Source organism: Carex rostrata, chromosome 4 (assembly GCF_964058835.1).
Source record: "Carex rostrata chromosome 4, lpCarRost1.2, whole genome shotgun sequence".
NCBI classification, from domain to species: domain Eukaryota; kingdom Viridiplantae; phylum Streptophyta; class Magnoliopsida; order Poales; family Cyperaceae; genus Carex; species Carex rostrata.
Window position 1 is genome coordinate 3,466,987 of NC_135921.1, and position 16,378 is coordinate 3,483,364.

The window sequence follows — 16,378 nt, forward strand, 5'->3', positions numbered from 1 at the left end:
TCTTCCGAAAACTTCCTAAATAAATTATTATTTGAATACGTTGTTGCCTTAATCATTCTGGTTATGTTTGATTGTGGAGTAAAATTAATGAAGATTAAATTGCTTACTTCATATTACTTTTTATATTTCACTTCTACAAGTTTGGTAGTTGAATTTATAGGTTAAATTAATCCGTCTAGATAAGTAAGATGTTGGAAAATGAATTTCTACCTATGATATTGAGCTCTATAGATAGAGTAAGTGTGGAGTAAGTTAATCCACCTGAAGAGCATAGTAACTCACCTCTTATTCCGTCTCTCCTCTTTTACTTCTTATTTAACAGCTTAAGTATGAAATATGAGATTTACTCCACCTCTTCAAATGGAGGCATGACCCTTATTTTTTCTCAAAAAAAGAGATTTACTCCACCTCTTATTCCACACTGAATATGGCCTCTTTGATTAAGTCATGATGTATTTACTTCAAAAGTCGTCTAAATTTTTAATGTACTAAGAATCGTCCTTTAATTTAGTATACTCATACAATATATTTTGTATAGAATGTTATAAGTTCAAAATTCTCATGGACAGAGATTTAAAGGTGTGAAACTTGACACTATTATTCTGAACTCTCCAACCTGAGTCAATAATCAAAACAGTTCAATCTTAAAATAGGTTGGTGTTAATTAATTCAGCAGGATATTTTAGATTGACAACTAATGCAGAAGTACTATCATAACAACCACAGCGAATTTGAGTTGTGAAAAAAATTATAGAAGCTGCACATCCAATTTATTTGCAAGGTATGATTGTTTTTAAATATCCAATTTAATAATAAGTTCAAATAGGAGTGTGTTAATGTAAAAGAAAAATTACTTCAAATTTACTTATTCCATATTAAGATTAGAAAACAGATGGTTAAAGGCACTAGTGAAGTAGATGGATTAGAATTGAGGTGTGGTGTGCGTGGCTACGAGCTATTCTTTAAAAAAAAAAAAACGTCCTTCCATTTTTTTTCATCAATATTTATCTTTATTTTTAAGTGATTAAATTAAAAAATAAAGATATTAGAAAATAAATGATTTTAGATGGGAAAATAACTAATTTTAAAATTTTGATGGGTAAATATTTAAATTAAGAAGTTATGATGGATATATATATAAATTGAGCAAAGCTAGGATGTGACGTGCTCACCAAGAAGGGTTGGTGAGCACTTGAAAAATATATCGGATTTTCTTCAAAAGACAAATCTAAGCCGTTAAAATTCATCTATTTCATGAGTGATATATGTATATGATTTTTTTTTGGAAGTTTTGAATTCACTTAGTATAAAGTCAAGTGATAAAAAAATGGACTCTTTTATAAGTTTTCATTTTTTTTTTACCGCTTGACTTTGTACTAAATAAAATTAGAACTTGCAAGATTTTTTATCTACACACATAACTCATGAAATAGATAGATTTCAACAGTTTGGATTCGTCGTTCGAATCCAATAAAATTTTGAAGTTGTGTTATCTAACCTTTCTTGATGAGCACATCACACTGTATCTTTGTTCTTTAATTAAATCTCTTAATTTCTCTAACGGCCTTGGGAGTAGTTGCAACCTTTTGAAATAGAAACAACAAAACAAAGAATGAATTCATTCATTTAATTAAAAGAGGAGGGTTCAAATGCATCTAAATTTTTGTGCACCCAAAAGCACCCTATTCTTTTTCTCTGTTTTCAAAGTCCGAATAGTCAATCCGAACCGTTAGATGCGATCTATATATTAAGATGTGCTTGGAGACCAAATTTTATATTTTTTGGAATTTTTTTACTATTTATTAAGCCACTTTAAAAATCGCTGATTTAATGATCTAGAAAATGCAAAATCAGCGATTTTCAAAGTGGCTTAATAAATAGTAAAAAAATTCCAAAAAATGTAAATATTAGTCTCCAAGCACATCTTAATATATAGATCGTATCTAACGGTTCGGATTGACTATTCGGACTTTGAAAACGAAGAAAAATAATTTGAAAGATAGAATGCATTTGGGTGCACAAAAATTTGAGTGCATTTGAACCCTCCTCTGATTAAAATAGACACTTTTGCTTGGAGAGCAATTTAATTTCGTCAACACATGACACTGTAGCACTGTTGAATCCATTGTGGCACCAAACAAGGCACCTTTCCTGGCTTGGGCTCCGGGGTAATAAAACAGGCCTGGCCCACATGTCAGAAAGAGGGGGGGGGGGGGGGGGGGGGGGGGGGGGGGGGGGGTGGTAGATTTGTTGATATCATATATTAGATTAGATACATTGCGGAGCTCCAAAGCAAGCACCATGTGCTTAAAGCAATCTATTTCCTTCCTTTATCCTGACATTTTTAAAAAAGTGGAAATGACTGCTTTTATGACAAATCCAATTTGTGTCCCCTTATTGCACAAATATATAATATTTAGTATGATTGTTAGATGCAACATTATGAATATTTATGCTGTAAAATTGTTGCAATGGAATTAGATCTCAATTCTCTAAACAACGAAATGAGATGTATATATGCTATTAGTTCAGTAGATAATCAAATTTTATCATTAAAAATAAGTCTGTCAAATTTTGTTAGCATTATTAGCATCTAATCTTGGTAATGTTAAAATGATGATATGTAAATTGGTGAAATGATTTAGAAATTTTGTTAGCTTGATTAGAGAATAAAAAAGAAATCTAATATTTATATGACTTGACATTTTTTTTTACAACAAGTAGAAGTGTAAGGTCATTCATGAAAACCGTCAATTGATATAAATGTCTTTACTAAGCAATTTCACAAGACATGCAAAATCTATTATTCTGCTTTCCATTAAAACTATTTTTAGCTCATAATCTTTGTATAATGTCAGAATTAAATTAATTAATGATTTCCATATGAATTACAAAATTATGTATTAAGACTTCTTACAAAACAAACTAAATGACAAAATAAGTAATTAAAAGAACACAAATTGGGTAGTGGCTAAAGTAGATAGAGATAAAGGGGTTCCCCTATAAATTAGAAATTTTAAGTGTATCCTTAAATTTTTTTACAAAAAATATTATACTATTAACCCCTCAATAAATGAAATTACATAACACTTACTATTTATCCATATCTTGCAAATCAAATTTTTAGTTCATGAAACTGGGGACACGATGTTGGTGTCGGCAACCATTTGCATATAACAGCCAGCTCAGCGTAAAAAGAGGCTGGGCATCCAAGATCAAAGGACAGGAATTGGAAGCGACAGCAGCGGTGCCCCATCGTACGGTTACGATTTTACCATGCTTTTTCACGTGATCACCAGGCTCCAGCTGATCGCTCGATCGATGGATCGTGCAGGTGCTCTTGCGAGTAATTGTTCCAGTTGCAAAACTGTGAAAAGTGAAAAATTTGTCGTTTTGCTCGGTAAGTGGGACTTCATGCAGGTTCACTTACACGCAAGTCGCGAAAAGCAGAAACAAATTGGCAGAGCCTATGCAGCTTTTTACAAAGAAGGTTCTGTGGCTCTGGACTCTGGTTAGGTTGCAACTGTTAAATTTTAACCGCCTTAATGTAAGAATTATAAAAATTACACATGTAAGGTTGACATTTTTACTGAAAAGCACATCTAAGATGTAACTTAAGTCAGTTACAGCTTGATTTTGACATTTTTACTGAAAAGCACATTTTTACTGAAAAGCACATCTAAGTTACAGCAGAAAGCTTGATTTTGACATCAATTATTTATAGATTTTTAAAATTTCTTGGCAGCAAGATGATAAATTATATGAGACTAACTTGAAAGATATGCATATTAGCAATGTTGGTAATTTTATAGGAATGTTAAAAAAAAAATATATATATATATATATATAGTTTTTACGAAGAATCAAGAGTTAGGCTGGGGTGCTATGGATAGCATAGTGGCCTCTATGCTACGGCTCAATATTCGAGTTTTCAAAATCCAAACGGTCGATCCGAACCGTTCATCTTATTCTCCATATTAATATCTGCTTGGAGATCAAATTTTACATTTTTCTGAATTTTTTTACTATTTATTAAGTATTTTACAAAATTGTTGATCCAACGGTGGCTGCACAAAACAGTAAAACCGTTGGATTAGCAATTTTCAAAGTGGCTTAATAAATAGTAAAAAAATTCAGAAAATTATAAAATTTGGTCTCCAAGCAGATATTAATATGGAGAATAAGATGAACGGTTCGGATCGACCGTTTGGATTTTGAAAACTCGAATATTGAGCCGTAGCATAGAGACCACTATGCTATCCATAGCACCCCAGCCTAACTCAAGAATCAAAGGTGCAATATAATTTATTTTCCCAAATACAATATGAGGAGGGTTCAAATGCACTCAGATTTTTGTGCACCCAAATGCACTCTATCTTTTAAATTCTTTTTCTCCATTTTCAAAGTCCGAATAGTCAATCCGAACCGTTAGATGCGATCTATATATTAAGATGTGCTTGCAGACCAAATTTTACATTTTTTTGAATTTTTTTACTATTTATTAAGCCACTTTGAAAATCGCTGATTTTACATTTTCTGGACCATTGGATCAGCGATTTTCAAAGTGGCTTAATAAATAGTAAACAAATTCCAAAAAATGTAAAATTTGGTATGCAAGCACATATTAATGTATAGATCACATTTAACGGTTCGGATTGACTATTCGGACTTTGAAAACGGAGAAAAAGGATAGGGTGCATTTGGGTGCATTTGAACCCACATACAATATTTACCATTAGTAAATGTATGTGATTTATTTAGTCTATGGATCTAAATTAGGCGCATACATTAATTACAAGGAATGATTTAATACAATGATCAGTAGATTGATTGTGAGTAAATTTATTTTACAGAATTCAACACTTTTATATATGTATTCATAGTCACAGGACTTTTAGTTTTTGTCAATAATTTGAATGGGTTATTAATAACATTTGGGCATCACCACTTCATAGAGGCACTCTTTTAAAACCACAATTTTCCTGATTTTTTTCACATTTTAATGCATCGCTTGAGCTTCTCGCTTCCTCACTCATCAATCATCATAGTTGGTTATTTACTGCTTAATGCTAAAATTATATTTTTTGCAACTGCCAACTAATTAGAGACATAGCTTAATGTAAACTATAACTTATATTTTGCAATTAGCGATTAATTTCCATTGCTTTGTGAGATTGGTTAATTACTGGTAGGAGCGGAGTCAGACGTTAGAACATATTAGAATTAATTATATAAAAACTTTCAAAATTTTCAGACTAAATATAAATGTTAATTTACAGTACCCATATCATTAAAAATCACGTATAAACACACAAATGTTAAAAACAATTGGGTCAATTGATTCCCATTTTTTCTTAATTACTGGATATGCCATTAGGTACTAAAAATGAATGGAAGAAGCAAACATGAATTAAATAAGGCAGATAAAGAAGCAGGGGCAAAAATGTCCATTTAGTTTTTTTTTTTTCATTTTCTTATTAAATTATTTTTTGGAGTGGTATAATTGAGAAATGGATATATTAATAAAATAGTAAGTCTAGATTGAGAAATGGTTAATTTTCAAATTTAGATGGAGAAATATATAAATCATGTTTGTATGATACATATATATCTAAATTTCTCATTTTAATGACATTATTATTATTATTATTATTATTATTATTATTATTATTATTTTACAAAACAAGACTTATGACCTCTAGGTACTAATATAAACCAAACTTATGGGTACGTTTGGTAGGATTGAGAAAAAACTATTCTTAAGAACAAGTTATTCGGTGTTTGATTGTGTTAAAATAACAAGAATAGAGAATTAAACTTGTTAATTAGAACAATCTATTCTTACAAAAAATTAAAACAAACTATGACAAATGTAAAATTTACTATTCTTACTATTTTAAAATTCCAATCAAACACATCCTTGTAAATAATTGCATCAAATGAAAAGTGATTAGGCTTTGGACAATTGAGAGTGGTCATCAATCAAGGACCAGTATTGGCAATATAATATGATCCCTTTTTGGTATTGGTAGGATTTATCATTTGAAAAGATGGAAGTTAAGTTTACTGGGCATCCCCAAAAAGTTGCATCTAGTCTCTTGCCATCTATCATATAATTCTGAATAGTAGGCCCTCATTGGTCCCAAAAGGTGATTGGTGCACTTTTACCAATTCTATCTTAGCTGTTTATGTCGGAATGGGGTCGAGTTAGAGCCGTTTGATTCGTATTAAAATTCATGCAAATTTAATGTGCATCAATATTCGTACAAAGTTGATCTGTATGAATTTTAAAGTTGTTTGTACAAATTTTAATGCAGATCGAACGATCGTGATCTGACATCCGGCTGAATCTGATCTGATGTCTGTTGAACGACTCCCGATTCCGATTCTGTTTAGGCTGAACCATGCATAGATATTTTTTTTTTGTCTAAGCTGAACTTATAAATACTAGTAATATATATATATTTTTTATAAATTTTATTCAACAAACTACTTTTTATATTTTCTTAAATATTTTGAAGGTTAAAATAATTTGATCTCTTAAGATAAAATTTCAAGTTAAACTATAACCATCTGATGATGTCAATTTCTACCTGTGCCTTGGAGCATTATCGTTTAATTATTATTATTTTTTTGTAAATTTATGCATGATATTTTAGGTACATGTTTAGATAGTAGTTTGAATGCACATGTTTCAGTATTATGCATGAAACATGCATTAAAATTTTAATTAGATTTGCACGTTATAGCAATAAGATTATTGTTGCTATTCTATAAATTTTCATTAGATTTGCACGAATATAGCAATAAGAAATGTTTTTGTTGCTCTTCTTTTTTGTTTTTGAAAAAAAATAAGAATGTTATGTTTATAAGCCATCAAACACGAATTATTTTGTTCTGTGAATTTTGATTGGCTAAATATGGGAGAGGTATTCGATCATCAAATTGCGGCCATAGAACTTCATTAAAAGGCCCAAAATTTCTGGCCCGTATCCTCAGTAAAAATTACAAGAACAATATTACTATTTAAAATATCGACCTTAAATGCATTATTAGGCCCAAGAAAAACAAAAATACTACCATTTCAATTTTTTTTTATCCCTTCCATTCTCAGGCCTAAAAAAGCCTATACTGTATCGCACCTCTATGCATGTGTGACTACTGCACCATTGTGAAGGTCTGCTTACGAGTGTTTTCTCTTCTTCTGGACCACAACATACTAAGTATTGACTCGACTTCTTTCATACCTTTATTACTGTGTATTGAACTCTTTTCACTGTACCTGATTTATTTGGTCTACTAGCTGACATCAATTATACCCTTTGGACTTGTTCGGCTTGAGAGAAAAAAAAGGAGAATAGATTAGAATAAGGGAACTTTCAGGTTACGAGAATCAATCATATAAAATTTTTATGTTCAGTATGAAGATTAATTTTATAGTACTCATAATATTTTAATCATTATATAAAACAATCATGTATGATTACGAAAAAAGTTAAAAATGAATGGGAATCAATTGATCCCATGTACTTTACATGGATTCCCCATTGATTGGAATAAAGTATTATTCAGTCAAATAAAAAAGAAATTAAGTGGAATTATGAAAAAAAAAATGAAATTGAGTTTGAACTTTAGTAGTCAAATTCCTATGTTTTATAAGTAGGCCCCTCCATTTATTTATAATCAAATTCTCTATTCCATAGAAGTAGTGGATTAAGAAATTGGTCATTTCCAAATTCCAATAGATGAAATTAGTTTATTACGAAATATACAAGCCTATTCCAAATTTCACTAATTTTTTCACTATTCCACCATTAGCCAAAGAGTCCCTTTAATTAGTGGGATGTCATTCTAGATGACATGTATGATTACATGATAATGGTGATGGTTAAACAAACCATCGGTACGTGTCAGCGCATTAGCAGACTTATGACTGATGATGGCGTTCCACCGGTACATGATTATTGGTTCTAATTAGCAGAATTACGTACAGGCACATTGCCATGATTTTCATGAGGGTAAGCAAAAAAAATTATTATTATTAATATTATTGTTACTACTATTATTATTACTATAATTATTACTTATATTATTACTTTTATTATTATTATTATTATTATTATTATTATTAATTCAATTATTATTATTTTTTGTTAGTATATTATTAATAATTTTTATTGCAAACAGAATCCGTAAGTTGACCATGAAATCATATCAAGAAATTGCTAGGAATCAGCTAAATCAAATCAGAAATTCGAATTGTTTCGAAAAATTATGTTGAGGTAAAAAAATGTAACATATTTATTACGGTCCCCCTTTTTGACTTTTCGTAATTACCCTTCTCATGTCATTATATTCTGAAATGGATTGATGAAGAACTCCAAATTTGTAGTGATTCGGCCGATTTCATTGAAAACTGAGAACAACTATATACTAGTTTGTTAATGTTTTTTAAAATTCAGGCTACCTACCTTGGGTGTATGTAGCTCTGTCCATGATTATGTAACTTTTTTGAGGGGGAATCGAACTCTCGACCTTTGGGTACAACAACTCTAGGACTTTTTTTCTAGTCAATTGTGCTACCTCCCCTTTCGTCCATGATTATGTAACTTAATTGAATCTTAGAAACGTATAAACTGCAATTAAAATTATTGGTTCAACAGTTATTGATTATTGATAAATTAAATGGTTGAACTTGAACCCATCTTCTCATGCTAAAATTATTGATTCAACAATTGCTTTACAATCCATCCTCATAGTCATATAAGCATTCTATTAACCATAGAAGATTATGCTATTTGTGTAATTATGCGAAATATGCCAGCTGGATATTATTGGATTACCAGAAACAATATGCTGTACTTCAATATCAGATCTTATATATAGGATTTATGTCCAAGTATGAATGAGTTGTATCAGTATATGTACAGATAAGGTTGTAATGCAATATATACATTTTTTACTGATTTCATCCTCTCTAAACTTTTCTCACATTAATTCTTAATTGCGGTTATAAACGAAAGATGGTTCTGAGTCAACTCCGTGTCTAACTGTGTGGTTAAATATGCAACAAGAACTCTCATTTTACTATTCAAAGATGGTCAAGTTGGTTTAACTAATTAAAAGATAAATAAGACATGATATAAGATTAAGTAGGATCAGTCCATACTCAACAACTCTTGGTTTCAGTCATAACACTAATTTTATATGGAAAATTATATGGTGCGCCTCATCATTTCTATAGTTAGGGCTATAATTGGGTGCCAATAATACTCATTTGTATATTCATTGAATCAAAATATTTACATCTTGTAGGATATTATCATTTAGACACTGTTTCCTAAATAATAGATCGATGCTCTTATATCAACATAATATAAAGATAGATAACACAACAAGATGTGCAAATATTGAGAGGGAAATTGACAGCCACCAATGGTTTGCTCTCACCCTGTGTTTCCTTAAAAAGATATTAAAACATATATGGCATAATTGTCTAGAGTCTAGACATGTATGACGCGCACGGTTCATGAGCTTTCTATAGAGATCAGTTATATTGGGATCTGTTTGAGATTGTTAAGGAGCTGGCTTATTCAAAATTCTCTGTTTAATGAGTTCTCTAAAAAGGGAAAACTTAGTCCACAACTATATACAGATAGGTATCTCTGTCAAGTTCAATTAGAGAAAAAGAAGAAGATGAAAGCTATAGGGATCTCTTTGCTCCTCATTTCCATTAGCACTTTTGCATTATTCAGCTCAAATGAGGCACTCAACGAAGCTCAAACCCTTCATAAACTCATTTGGTCGCCTCGACAATTTGACAAAACTAACCCCCCATATGAGTCATCTTTAGCAATTGATACAGATACTGATGAAATTGTCACTCCCCTTTCGGCTGAGGCACAACGTGCGCTTAGGAAGGCTGACAAGATTGTATCACTCCCAGGCCAACCCAATGGTACAGCTTTTGCACAATATGCCGGCTATATTACTGTAAACAAACAAGGAAGGGAATTGTTCTATTATCTCACCGAGTCTCCTCAGAATGGCTCGAGTAAACAACCTATGCTCTGGCTTAATGGAGGTTTGTAAACATAATATGACCTTGCTTTATAATCTAAGAAACATGGATCAATTTTTAATTATTAAGTTATTGGCAATGCAAGGATTCTAGGCCATGTCTTTTGGTGAGTGCCTATGACGAAATTATTCTTTGAAGTGCTTAATTTTCCTTTTTGTTTACACAGGGCCAGGATGCTCACTCTAAATGGGCCCACTTCTTCGAATGCTCCATAACCAAGTGACGAGCATCTGTGTAAACAAAAAGGAAAATTAAGCACTTCAAAGAATAATTTCGTCAAGTGACCATTGTCATATCTTATAAAGCAAGGTCATATAAAGCAAGGATTCATCAAGTGACCATTGTCCGATCTCAAGCACTTCAGCTTTTGACCGGTCTCATTCTCGACCTCTGTCTTCCACTTCTTGAAAACCTCGAACACTTCATATTTGTGTTTGAGAAAGTAGACCCATACCTTGCGAGTGGAATCGTCAATAAACGTGACATAGTACCTCGAGCCTCCTTGGGATTGGACCGGTGCTGGTCCCCACACGTCAGTGTGCACAAGTTCTAGCCTGCCTTCCTTACGCTTTCGCCCGACTTTTGAAAAGCTAACCCGCTTCTGTTTGTCGAGCACACAATCTTCACAAAAGCCGGTTTCAACCGACTACATAGCCGGTAACAACCCTTTTGATGCTAGAACCTTCAACCCTCTGTCACTCATGTGTCCCAACCTCTTGTGCCACAAGATTGGATTGGTCTCAGCCCCCGCAACTGCTACCAAGTCTACACTGTTGTCAGTTAGATAAAGTGTACCCGTCTTGGTGCCTCGTGCTACAACTATAGCTCCTTTCACTATTCTCCAAGAACCTTCTCCAAAGATGGTCCTATACCCCTCACCATCCAATTGACCCACAAAGATTAAATTCTTCTTCAACTCGGGAATGTAACGAACATCATGCAATGTCCATCTATAGCCATTGCTCGACTTAATATGAACATCACCTTTGCCCGTAATCTCTAAAGGTTTACCATCCGCTAGGAATACTTTCCATATTCCCCCGTTACAAAATTTTTCATTAATTCTTTGCAAGAGGTAGAATGAAAAGAAGCACCTGAATCTAGAATCCAAGATTCGATTGGGCTGTCGACACATAAGACTAGAGCATCATCTGAATTCTCCTTGGTTGTTGCATTCACCGAGTTGGACTCGTCTCCTCTCTTCTTTGCTTTTTAGGGGCCTTACAATCACGCTTCAAGTGACCCTTTTTGCCACAATTCTAGCACTCCGCCTCACCTTTGGTTCGAGACTTGCTTCGTCCTCTCGACTTGGATCTACCTCGGTTCTCACCCTTTTGACTCTCCCGACCCCTTTGAATGGTTAGGGCCGACCCGCTTGTTTCACCTCGCTCATTTCTACGAATCCCTTCGCTAATGATGCGGTCACGAATATAGTCGAAAGTCACCTTCTCTTGGCCCGAGATCACCTCTTGGTAGTTGATCAGCTGTCTGGCATAGAGATCAACAAGCAATGTGCGAGCAACTCATCATCCAAGGGATACGCAATCGCCTTCAGTTGGTTCACGATATGGTTGAACTTGGCTACATGCTTCGTCACGGAAACACCCTCGGCCATTTAAAGTTGAAATAGCTGTCGTAGAAGGTGAATCTTGTTGGAACTCGAGGGCTTCTCAAACAAGTCAGACAGTCTCTTGATGAATCCAAAGGTTGTGGTCTCATTAGCGACATGTGAAGCCAAATCCATTGAGATGGTATTGTGAATGAGACCAAGTGCACGGCGATCTAGCTTCTTCCACACCTTGTCCTCTATGCATGGTGCTGGGTTTGTTCTCTAACATCGCATCCTCTAGTTCTTTGGCATACAACATATCGGTTATTTGTAGCTTCCAATAACCAAAATGTTTGCCATCGAAACATCGGATATTTGCCTTGCCATCCTCCATGTTGATTGAGCAGCACTTCCTCCTACACCAACAGAACCTCCCAGGATAGTAACTTGGCTTTGATACCAGTTGTAAAGTCGAGGTAGCCGCACAATAACACAACACGATACCGAGATGAGCAAGAGAGAGAGAGAGAGAGAGAGAGAGAGAGAGAGAGAGAAATAATAGAACACTATAATTTTGGAAAACCAGACGGGTGGTGAAAAACCACAAACCCTGCTGACCTAATATTGTTTAGAGAGGAGAAATAAATTACAAGCTTAAGAAAGCTATTCTGTAAGTGATGATTATAAGAGGGAGTCTATACTCCTTTATATAGCCTAGAACAACTTGGGAGCAAAGAAACCTAATTAATGCAAATATCTATCACAAGATATTTCCTCTACCAAACATTCCTAAACCAAAGAAGAGTGGTAGCCAAGTAGTCTATCACCTTGCTTTGCGATCAAGTAACCTATCACATTACTTGGTGAACAAGTTGTCTTCACACCCAACAGTCTTTTGGTGAATGCCTATGACGAATTTATTATTCGAAGCGCTTAATTTTCCTTTTTGTTTACACAGGGCCAGGATGCTCGTCACTTGGTTATGGAGCATTCGAAGAAGTGGGCCCATTTAGAGTGAGTGACAATGAAAAAACTCTTATAACAAACAAATATGCCTGGAACAAATGTAAGATTTCAGAAACTCGCTATTTTTCCTGCATGATTTTTTGTTTTTTGTTTTTTCAAGAATATTGTGTCTCTCCATTGTTGCATAATTTTTTCCAGTGCTGCCTTCCATTTTTTGTAAGAGCTATGTAGTTATATGTCAGTTCTGTAATCATCGATGTTAGTTTTTTTTAACATGATAATGCCGAATTAGTACTTCTCGAAATAATGGTATACCAAAATAAATTGGCATTTGCCTCAGAAAAACCACCTAGTAGTTGGTTATGTGCATGTATATTTCTGAAATTGTAACACACATGCGAATTTCAGTTGCTAATGTCCTCTTCATTGAGTCTCCGGCTGGGGTGGGATATTCAAAGGCAAAAGATGGTCAAATAAATGGAGATGATCTCACGGCTAAAGAATCATGATCAATATATTGAAAACTAGTAATTAAGTACTCTCCAGGATTAGTCATATTCAAACTCCAATATTTTTTTTTTCCAATATCTTCTTGGGACAATATGACATATATTGAGAAAAAAAATAGGAAGTGTTTAAAATACGTAAATGCTCTTCTATTGCTCCTACGTATACATTGACTGATATTTGATGAAAAAATTCATGCATAGCTAGTTTGATCACGTGGGGCCCGCGTACAGTGATGGAAATGAAATATGGTAGAAAGATATGTGACACTGTAGTACCTCATGCATGGAAATATGTACTAGCTAGAAATTTAAAAAAAAAATGAAAGATAAGAGAAAGACATATAGCGCAAGTATGCAACACAGGAACTTACAAACTGGTCGCTGCTCCTAATGAAGTTGTTTATTAAACAGAATTTCGTGCATGTCTCATAAAAATCCTTAACTATTATTTGGAAACAGCATTTTAACACACATCCTTATTATATTTTTTGAGAAAGAAGCCCTTAATACATGCATATATTGAACCACCTCCTTTAGACTATTTTTCTTAATGCAACAACTGTATCCCAATGCTCCAATGAACGCGAAGCATTGTTAGTCCACAATTCCTTTTTGACTATTTCCAGTTTTGCCAATTTTGCTTTGCGGATGTCTGAGAGTTTCTTAGCAAAATCTTTTAGATGTTCTTCGTTGGTTTTGGTCTTTTCTTCATTTTTGGCATCTTCAAATTTCACTGGTTCAATGATGCCCTTCTCCAGGTTGACTCTTGACACAGGTTTCTTAAGTAGTCCATCCCCAATTTTCTCAAGTTCTTGTAAGTTGACCTTTGACGAATCATCAAGTGATGCCGTGGCACCCTTCAACTGATCATCCTACAAATTAATTTCTCCAGATTTAAGGATAACTTTTCCCTCCATGCATGCATGATAGAAATCAAGTAATAATAATCTACACTTTGAGTGAGGATATGGTATTATGTACATATTACAAAGAAGTCCGTACGTACAATGGATACATAAATCTTTTTCGAAGTCCAAACAGTCGATTCAAACTACTCAACATAATATGCATATGAAAATGTACTTGGAGACCAAAATTTATATTTTTTATATTGATATAAAAATTACTTGATATAAAAATTCTGGGCCAATCTAAAAAAAGTAAAAAAATAAAAATTTGTAAACTTTGGTCTCCATACACATTTTCATACATATAGAGGTCATATTTCAACGGTTCTGATAAACTAATTGAACTTTAACCAAAGAGATTTGAATTCTTAGCATGTGTCGATCCTTCACTCCTAATCTTTCTTGGAAATGAAATTACTGTATATAATTAATTGATTACCTGTATACGGAAGTAGTTATCCCGATGATATAATTCCTGAAAAAGAGCATACACATGGATATCTACCATATCAGAGCTTGCTTGAGTGAAGGCCTCCATCAGAGGACTTCTGCCGTTGCTGTAAAACCAACGAAACATACCCCACTTGGCCACTTGAGGTGCTTCATAATTCTCCTCTGGTGCTGCTGATCCCGTACCCAATGAGAGGATCAAAAGCTTCCCGTAATCGACTGCCTTCACGTTCGAGTTGTTATCTCTATCTATGATCATACTTCTTCTCACTTGGTTAATTGCAAGAAGGGTCTACTTTTAAAGAAAAAATAAATAAAATAAGAATAGAATAACTTGTTGGTAATTATCGTACCTATAGCTACAATATAGTGTCATGATTTACTAAATTAAAGAAGTTAGCCCACCGGATTATTTGCTGCAACACCTCCATCAATAAGATGAAAGTCCCGTTTGTTTGAAGGATGATCCTCGGAGCTGCAGATGTACTAATGCAAATGTCTGATAGACGAGCATTCTTTAATTTGTTCGTCCTCCCCTACAAAAAATGGAATATAAATGACATGATACACTGCTTATCTGCAAGACACCTGCGTTCACTGTGCACATTGAATAGAGAAGAGAAACATGAAAAGATACCTCGGACGTGGAGAAGATAGCCGGCTGAAGGAGCTTTATATCAAAAGTGGGAATGACAACCCTAGTTCGTGTCTCACTGATTTTTGTATCTTTGAGTTTTTCTTCAATTATGTTGCGAAGGTACTTGCCTGTGTATCTCGGACCAAAGAGGCTTCTTACAAAGCCCCAAAAACCGCACCTAAAATGAGAGTACGTAATATTAGATTGCATACTTATTGATGTATTAACAAGTTACTACCAATTCAATCTTGTCATATTTTGATGAAGTGCTAAAGTGCTAAGGTACTTACCACATACTAGGAAAAATCTTTGGAGAGTTCTCTTTGTAAAAGTCTACAATCTGTTTAGCAGTGAACAGTGGTTTTTTGTCAGGGTCAGGGCCGGGTGCGGCGAGCATAGTAGTCATTAGACCTCCAGTACTAGTTCCGGCAATCAGATCAAAGTAATCTGCAATTCTTGTGTCTTCTTTATCAATTTCCTAATAATGCAAGCAAAAAATAATTAATAGCAACCCGATTGATTGAGAAAAGTAGGCAAAATTAACATCTTGGACTAACAATATTTCTGTTCTTGAGGTGTGAACAAAAACTAAATCTTCCTATTGAATGAACTGAGTTCCTGCTTATGGTAAAAATAACATACACTCACGTGTGCACACGCACACACATCCCACATAATCGATCGTTAACATACCTGTAGCTCTTTTTCAAGAAATTCAAGAATTTTGGCCGGAATGATTCCCCTAACACCGCCACCATCTATGCTTAGCACAGTCACTATGCTTTCTGGAGGAGGTACAGTCCCTATGCTTTCTAGAGGAGGTGAAGAATTCAACTCGACTTCCTTACTCAGAAAATCACCTACTGGAAGGTTTGTTTCTCCATTCTCCATTAGTGAGGTTTATTATTTATTGCTTCTTCAGTGTAATAGTGAAAAGGTAGAATATGTGTTGAGGGCAGAGCTAATGTCAGCTTGCTCTCTTTAGCATTGTATTTGCACTTGGCAGGCTGATTGTAAATGCTCAATTATAAATAGACAAAAGAAGGTGTAGGCTGGTCCAAAAGTTATGGAAGCTATACCATATGGGCATATCCGTTCAAAAAAAGTAAAAGAAAATAAAACTAGCATATGCGCAAAGCCAGGTCTAAGGATTGGCATATGCTACTATTTTTGGCACGAACTTTTGCAAGGACTTCTCAAAACTCGATTATATATATCTGCGTTATTATAAATCGATATTATACATGACCGATTTTGTACTATACAAATATAAATCGT

The 16,378-nt window shown here is 33.9% G+C and overlaps 1 pseudogene across 1 annotated transcript; it reads right to left on the reverse strand.

Moving 5' to 3' along the window:
* Nucleotides 1-13,539: 13,539 nt before the first annotated feature.
* Nucleotides 13,540-15,991, reverse strand: LOC144552501 (patatin-like protein 2; annotated as a pseudogene). Its single transcript, XR_013511162.1, has 6 exons — nucleotides 15,794-15,991; nucleotides 15,391-15,578; nucleotides 15,101-15,278; nucleotides 14,869-14,999; nucleotides 14,453-14,755; nucleotides 13,540-13,977 (listed from the first exon to the last, which is right to left on the reverse strand). The product of XR_013511162.1 is annotated as a patatin-like protein 2 (transcript).
* Between the last annotated feature and the right edge of the window lie 387 nt (nucleotides 15,992-16,378).